Below are 8,621 nucleotides of genomic sequence, written 5' to 3'. Positions count from 1 at the left end.
AATAGAATATTATTGTGCAGTGAGGAATCTGAGGAAACAGGAACATTGATATGAACTGTTACAGAGTAAAATGAATAGAAATGAAGGAACAACATACATAGTCACCACAACCATGAACATGAAAAGACTGATAAAATGAAATGCATCTCTAAAATAAACTCTAAATATTACCTCATTAATGAACTCTAAGTAATGAAGGTGTTGAAGAGAGATAATGACATGTTTTTCTTCCCTAATAGCAGAGAGGTGGGGTGGGGGGAGGGGAGAGTCACCGGGTCAGAATATTATCCATATTGTCAGGCAGTCTCTGATAGATGTTTTGTTCAATTATTTTTCTTTTTTGCAAATGAGGTTTTAATCTAAATGCATAGGTTTCTGAAGTGGGCAGTATCACCCCCTGGGGGCCCTGGAATGGTACAATTGGGTGCATTTGGGGGTCAGTGAATAAAAATAAGGGGTGGTGGAAGCATAAGGAAAGAAGAGAAGTTTTGAAAAACTGTTTGTACATGCTTCATCCGTTGTGTAACAGACCTAAAGTTGCAGTGATTACATTATTTTCCAAATAAACACACAAAATGCAAGTTATAACCCATCAGTGGTCACGTCCACTAATAGGGTCTTAACAAGCAAGTGTTGGCAGGCAAGCATATTGGGCATTGTCAGGAAGTCCAGCATGCATCAGCAGAAATATGTGCATGCAATGACTTGTTTAGAATATGATACTATATGATTACATGATGCAATATTGCATCATCAAAATTTCAATGCAGGAAAAAACCCACAAATTTCCAATAAATTATTAAATTTAAGATGCGTCATTTAAAAAAATTGTATTTTTTGAAACGACACAAATTTCAAAAAAATTGTTAAAGAGTTAAATAAAGTAGATTTTGGTGTGGGGGCCACTGAGTTATTTTTTTAAAAGGGAGTGGTAGGCCAAATAAGTTTGGGAACCTCTGGTCTAGCGGGAAGTGGAATAGCTATGATGTAAAGGCCAGTAATCAATGAAGCATACTAAATAGAGATGCTAAGCCTTAGACGCTAGCTCTAAATACTGCCACATGTAGCACTCATTGTTTTGAGCCCATGGTAGATCTATGTTAGTCTGGAAACTGAATTCAAATGAAGATACATTGGAGTTAAATACAGGAGTGATCTTGGACTTGTCTGTAGATGAATCCTCTCTCCATTTCACCCCACAATCCATAATTTAGTTAAACTGTACAGACAAGGTTCTAGAGAGGGTGCCAGCATTTTGTTTGTTTGTTTGTTTCCTATTCTATCTCCAGGGCATCAACACTTAATTGCCTATATTAGTGGTCTTAAACTCAAATAGAAACAGATCCCTGCAGGTCACATATTGATTTAGAAAACCACAAATTTATGTTAGCTATGTTTATTGTATTTTTATTTTGTTAAACATATCCCAATTGTATTTTAATCTGGTTCATTCCCACTAGGGAGTTTTCCATGCGTTTAACACCTCTGATAGAGTAACTCTTTGCTTTCAATGGGATATCTTTCCTGCAAAGTCATGTCCAACTCTTTGCTAGCTGCCTATATCTCTCCCTACTAGACTGGAAAAGCTTGAACAGAGAGCATGTGCCAGTTCTATTTCATTTTGATGCCTTCCACCTAATAAACACTCAAATATTTATTTTTAAGAATCGGGAAACACCAAATAGTTTATAACATCAAGACAAAGCCAATTTTTAATCATAGAATGTTTAGGAGAGCACAAATATTTCTTCTAGATGGGAAAAGACTTAAGGCTAAGAAGTCTTAAGCTTAATAAATAGTGCTTAAAAAAAAGAAAGAAGGGCAGCTAGGTGGCACAGTAGATAGAGCACTGGCCCTGGAGTCAGGAGAACCTGAGTTCAAATCTGACCTCAGACACAACACTTACTAGCTGTGTGACTCTGGGAAAGTCACTTAACCCCAGTTGCCTCACCAAAAAAAAAAAAATCAAAAAATTAATGCTACTCAATGTCTTTAATAGGACCTATCATATCCTTTTGACTAGTCACTATCACACCCTTTGAGTGTGTCACTTAAGCAATTCTGAATCTACTTAATCTGTTGTCTACTCCATACCTCTATATATGAACCCCAAAGACAACATAAAAGACTTAATCAAATTCTTTCTCCTGGTTTTCCTGATAAAGTCCTTCAAAGACTGAAGTGTTAAGAGTCCAACTACATGCATCTTTATGGCTTGAATTCTAGAAGAGTCTTCATGACACAGATAAATTTTTTTACTAGACATATATCTGTTTGTTTGTGCCTTGCTAGTAGTTGGAGATATGAGCAGAGCTATCTTCTGGTATTACTTGTCATACAATTGTACATTATTTTAAAAATGTATATGACATTGCTTTTTGTTTTTTGAGAATCACTTTTTAAAATTTTTTTTTAATTTTAGGCAATTGAAGTTAAGTGACTTATCCAGGGTCACACAGCCAGTAAGTGTCATGTGTTTGGTCTGAGGCCGGATTTGAACTCAGCTCCTCCTGACTTCAGGGCCAGTGCTCTATCCACTGCGCCACCTAGCTGCCCCTATTTTTTGTTTTTTTAATCCATGAACAAGAGATTCCACAACACTAGAATCATATTCTCTAGATCTCTCCTTCACTTTTAGGGCTGTGCAGATGTGATTTCTAGTAGGAAAAAAAATGTCTGCAGAAACTTAATCTCTTCTCTTGTGTTCATCAAGGATATCTTAGATATATGCCAAGTCTATTCTCAAAGATTTTATGGAACTGAGAAAGTCAGCATATGGGTTGGTGGCTGTTGGTGCTAACTCAGTACTCTTTTTTTGGGTGAAAATGCTGTCTTTGATACTTTCTGCCCTTCTGGACTTGTTTTCTTTTTGCTGTTAGTTCACAAGTCCAGTGATTTTGTTACTGGCATATGTATAATAATGGAAGAAACTTGGCCTGGGGCAGAGGACTGTGGCCCTGCTTCCTTCATTTAATCTTTTGTCCTCCAGCCAGCTTCATTTACACCAATTCAAGAAGGAAGAGGAGCTCCATTCTCTTGAATCTCTTGAAAAGCTCCTGTGGCTTAAGGGTGGGGTCTGGGACAAAGTGGGCCCACTCATGTTGGCCATACAAACACAAACAGGCATTAGCTCACAATGAATAAAAGGAATTTTCTCACCTGAAGTCAGATAGCTGTACGGTACCAAGCACCTTGAATGGGCACAAGAGAAAGGAAGTCAATAGACTAATTTGTGCTCTGGGCAATTTTGCTGGCTTTTGTTTGCTGCTTTGTTGAGTATGATGGCGCATTTGTTGTTCAGTTGTTTCACTTACTTCCAATTCTTCATGACCCCATTTGTGGTTTTCTTGGCAGAGATACTAGAGTGTTTTGTCATTTCCTTCTCCAGCTCATTTTATAGATAAGGAACCTGAGGAAAACAGGGTTAGGTGACTTGCCCAGGGTCATACAGTAAGTGTCTGAGGTTGGATTTGACCTGGACTTGATGAGTCTTCTTGACTCCAGGCTGGGTACTTTATCCACTGTACTACCTAGCTGCAGGTGATGGTTCATAACCCCCAGCTATCAAAGGACTGTAGGCCTCCCTGCCAGGAAAAAGTATTCTCACTATTACACCCAGAAGATGGTAGTAGAGAGAAAAGCAGTTGATTGTGAAGAAACTAAACACCCAAGACCCAGAAAATGGTAGCACAGAGCAGTTTGGTGGCTAGGAGACCAATGGAGTATACATAAGTGATGACGTGATGAAGAATGGAGATAAAATACTTAGCAGAGATCACAAGAAAGAATGGCTACATCACTGTGGCAATGGAGATATAATTTGCCCTGACTCTATACATACCCAGGCTACACGTGTCTTTATGTATATGCTTTCTACAAGCTAGGTGACTTGGCTTCTGGCATGTACTTTTATGCACATAGACAATGTTTTCTTTCTCTTTCACATTCCCTGGTCACATATGCCCTCTTAATGTGTGCTCTCCCTTCTACTGTTGATGTGGTGACCCAGGGGAAAAGATATGCCAAGTAGGCATAGGGAGATCTTGTCATTTTGTTATGCTTTCTAATTAAATGTTTGTTTGTTTTTTAATTTAAACTAATTTGCCTTCTGGGTGGTTGGTAAAGGTGTTTGCCTTATGAGCTGTGAAACTCATGAGTGGATCCTGACCCATAGAGTGCCTTGAGCCTCTGTGTGTGTGTGTGTGTGTGTGTGTGTGTGTGTGTGTGTGTGTGTGTATGAAAGAGAGGGGAGCAATGAGGAGGCAGATGCTACAAATGAAATATCTCTAAAAATCAATCCTTTAGTGCCTTTTCTAGCACAGATTTCTTTTATATGTATTTGATCTTGCCCAATTGTTTTTCTCAACTTCATCTTTCTTAAGTACAAACATTGCTTCCTCACAATAGTACATTGGGTGCTGAGGTATCAGTCCAAATACGGTGTTTCCACGATGATTACTGAGTTGCATAGATCACAATAGAAATGCCAGAAGATCGGCTCTGTTTTGTGTCTATGTGTTCTCCCAGTTTCACCCCCAAGTTCTCTGAGAATGAGTGGATTTAGCTGGGTCTCATGCCAAACTCTCTGTAGGATGGCTTTCCCTTCACTTTCTTTTGACTTCTTTTTTTTTGGTGAGGTGATACTTGTAATCTTTCTTCTACCTTTATACTGTTTTGCAAATTCTTCTTCAAATTGTTATTATCGATGGCTGCCAGGCCATGCTGTTTGTCCAGAACAACAAACGTTTGCTGCATACAACTGAGAGGCGGCATAGTTTAGTGGAAGGAGTCCTTATCCTGGGTCGGGAGAGATCTGAGTTAAGATCCTAGTTTTGCCATTTTGTAGCTATATAATATGAGGTTCCTGAGAAAAGTGTCTGTATTTTAAAAACAAAAAAAGCAACAATTCATATAACAATAATAATAGCAGCAAATGTTAGAGAGTATTTTTGGTTATCTGATTTCATCCTCACAACAACCCTGTGAGGTAGTGTACCTAGGGTAGAAATTTTTATTCGCATTTGATAAATGAGGAAACCAAGGGTTGATGAAATTAAGGGTCTTGCCGTAAATCACACAGCTGGTAAGTTGTAGTATCTGCACTAAAGGACATTATGAAACACTTTCAGTAACTATGAGCCAAGAGAGGCAGCATTATATCGTGGATGATCAGTCAGCCTGAACAAACATCAATTAAACAATTACTGTATGCTGGACTCTGTGCTAATGCAATAACATAACAAAGAAAGGCAAAAACATGGCCCCTGCTCTCAAGCAGCTCACAATCTATCTAGTAAGAGAGAGAATATAATAGAATACAACTGCAAAGTAGATGATAATACATTAAGAAGAGTTGAGTTCAAGTCCTTTCTCTGACACTTATTAGCTGTCTGAACACGCACAGGTAGGATAATTTCTCTGAGCCTCAGGAAACCCTGTATAAATACTGTATTTATAATGTGTCTCCATGTGGAGACTCACACAAACAGAGTCTGCTCTATGCATCAGAGGCATCTAAATATCAATTTCTTTCTAGAGGAAAATAGAAGGAAATTCACTCACTATTTTCTCTTAACACTAAGCTACAAAGAGTATAATCGTGTTAGTAATCTTGGCCTCTTACCTGCATATGCTTCAGTTTTATTTTTTTTAACCTCATTACTAGGGGTAGATACTTTGCCTGGCATGTTATTTTATGTTGTCTTATGCCAAAGGACATAAGAGAGCTACCTTTTCAGAATGAAGTTGAGACATTTACAAAATTGCAGATTACAATATGATGCCACAGCCAGTAGTTCTCTAGCACTTTCTTTTTTTCTTATTCTATCTTCAAATTCATTTTTGCATCCCCTAGTTCAGAAGTTCCCAAACATATTTGGCCTACCACCCCCTTTAAAAAAATTACTGAGCACCCCCCTGAAAATCAACTTAAACCTTTAATCTTTAATGGTTTTTTTTTAAATTTGCATCATTACAAAAAATATACAACATTTTTAAATGACACATCTTGAATTTATAACTTATTGTAAATTTGTGGGTTTTTCCTGCATTGAAATTTTGATGATGCAATATTTAATCATATAACCGTATAGTATCGTATTATAAACAAGTCATTACATGCACATATTCCTGCTGATGCCTGCTGGACTTCCAGACAATGCACAACCTGCCTACCTGCCAATACTTGCTTGTGAAGACGTGTTGGTGGACTTGACCACTGATGGGTTATAAGTTGTATTTTGTGTGCTTATTGGGAAAATAATGTAATCGCTACAACTTTAAGTGTTACACAACAGATGAAACATGTACGATCAGTTTTGAAAATTCTCTTCTTTCCTTATGCTTCCACTACCCCCTTATTTTTATTCAATGCTCCCTCACTGCACCTAGGCTACTGCTCCCCACCCCCTACACACTCCCAATTGTTCCAGCACCCCCAAAGGGAGGTTATCACCCACTTCGGGAACCTCTGCCTAGTTTCTTGTCTGGATCTAGCTCAATAGAACATGGCATGAATCTCTGCTTTCAATGAATATCAATTTTCCATCCTATTTAGCTTAATATAGTCAATTATCTAAGACCGTCGGTACATTATGCTAGCTAAATTTTACATGTGCCTGTACTCTCTCAAGAAGCATGGTTATACCACCTCAGTTACAACATAAAGTGGAAGTCAGTCCTAACATCTTTGTTTAAAAAATCAGATGTCAAAAATTAATCCTAAAATCAAGACAGATGAAGACCAGTGGTAGTTTATCAGAATGGCCTGGGTAATGTCTAGATGACTTTGTGGTGTCAATTTCCCAGAGCCCTGTGTTCATTTCAGCTGCTAGCTGTGACTGACTCAATTGTACCTATGCAATGAGGAACTGGTGGCAGAGAAGTGGCAGCTAATGGCTACTCTATTATTTACTTCACCAGCTTCTCCAAGGAAGGCATTAGTAAGACGGAATACCTGTGGAAGAAAGCACCAGGGGATCTTCCTCTTAGAATGTCATATCCATTGAAGACCTTTCTAATACTTCATCCAAAGATGGCCAAGTGCTACAGGATGAATTGAACTTGAAGGCTAGTGTACCTCACTTTGCACAAAGGTTATGCTACTGAAAAGCTGCACTTAAGTGTGATTTGTGTAAATCAAGTGGACTAGGGAATCTTCTATTTTAAAAAAAACTTTGAGATATAATAGTTTAGTAATGCAAAAAAAAATCATTGGTATAAGTACTTATATCTTCATTTCTTGGTTTTATAAATGTAACCTAGGGCTGAAGTCCTTGCGTAGAACTCTCCTCATTGGTGAAAAGAAAGCTTGATAACTTGATGCTGTGGGCTTGCATGTGAGGTAGAGTTGTCAATCATTCTTCCCACTCTCCATGAGAAAAGTCTTATGCAAATGCACTAGGTTTGGACCCTGGGTTATATAAGTATAAAGTAATTTATTGGTTCCTCTTGAAGTAGGACACACCTATATCCATGATAGAGCAAGTACAATGTCATGTTAGAAGATCTATTATGTTGAATCAGAGCCTTTGCTTGGAAACAAAGGGAAGCCATTTCCAGAGGATTCAAAGTTTCAAACTTATTGACTGTTATGTATTCATTTGGAAAATAATGTAATCACTGCGACTTTAATTCCATTACACACAACAGATGAAACATGTACAAATGGTTTTTCAAAATCTTCTCGTTTTCTTTCTTTATGTTTCCACCACCCCCTTATTTTTATTCAATGCCTTGCCCCAATTGCACCCAAGGATACTACCATCCCCCCTGGACCATTCCAGGGGCCCCCAGGGGGCAGTATTGCCCACTTTGGGAATCTATGATTCTAGACAAAATAATCTGCCTCCACAAGAACACAATGGATTCCCCACTTTAGATTAAATTCCTTGACAAAAACTGAGGACAGTGAATCCTATCTCTTTGTCAGTAACATCCTTCAAGAGACTAAAATTAGGGGGCAGCTAGGTGGCACAGTGCATAAAGCATGGGCCCTAGAATCAAGGGGACCTGAATTCAAATCTGGTATTAGACCAGACACTTGACCCTTACTAACTGTACGACCCTGGGCACGTCACGTAACCCTATTTGCCTGGTAAGGAAAAAAAATAGACTAAAATTAAAATCAGGACTTTGGAAGAAGGGAAGAACTCTGAAATCTCCCCAAGATATTGGTTATTAATAATCATTTCCCTCAGACTGAAGAAACTTGAAGAGACTGGAGTCTCCTCTCTCTTGCCCTATCCCTGACACAGGTATGGGGCATTGATCTCCACCAATGAGGAGACAGTCCCATACCAATGGGCTGTGGGACTTGGGTTATATTCATGAAAACAGGAAACCAGCAGATGATCAGCTTCTGGTGATCATACATAGGATGAGCTCCTCCCTGACCTGATCCTGGCCCCATCCTGCCCCTAGTGGCGGCCTCCCCAGTAGCTTGTGGTACTTTTTGTCCCAAACAATGAGATTTCTCCCTTTCCCCTAAATTGAACATGTCTTAGAAAGTTGATTTGAGGGGCCACTAGGGGGTGCAGTGGATAGAGCACCAGCCCTGGAGTCAAGAGGACCTGAGTTCAAATCCAGCCTCAAATACTTAACACTTGACACTAGCTATGTGA

This window comes from Phascolarctos cinereus, unplaced genomic scaffold (assembly GCF_003287225.1).
Source record: "Phascolarctos cinereus isolate Bilbo 61053 unplaced genomic scaffold, phaCin_HiC Scaffold_3;HRSCAF=262, whole genome shotgun sequence".
Lineage (NCBI taxonomy): Eukaryota > Metazoa > Chordata > Mammalia > Diprotodontia > Phascolarctidae > Phascolarctos > Phascolarctos cinereus.
This window is presented reverse-complemented; position numbering follows the sequence as displayed.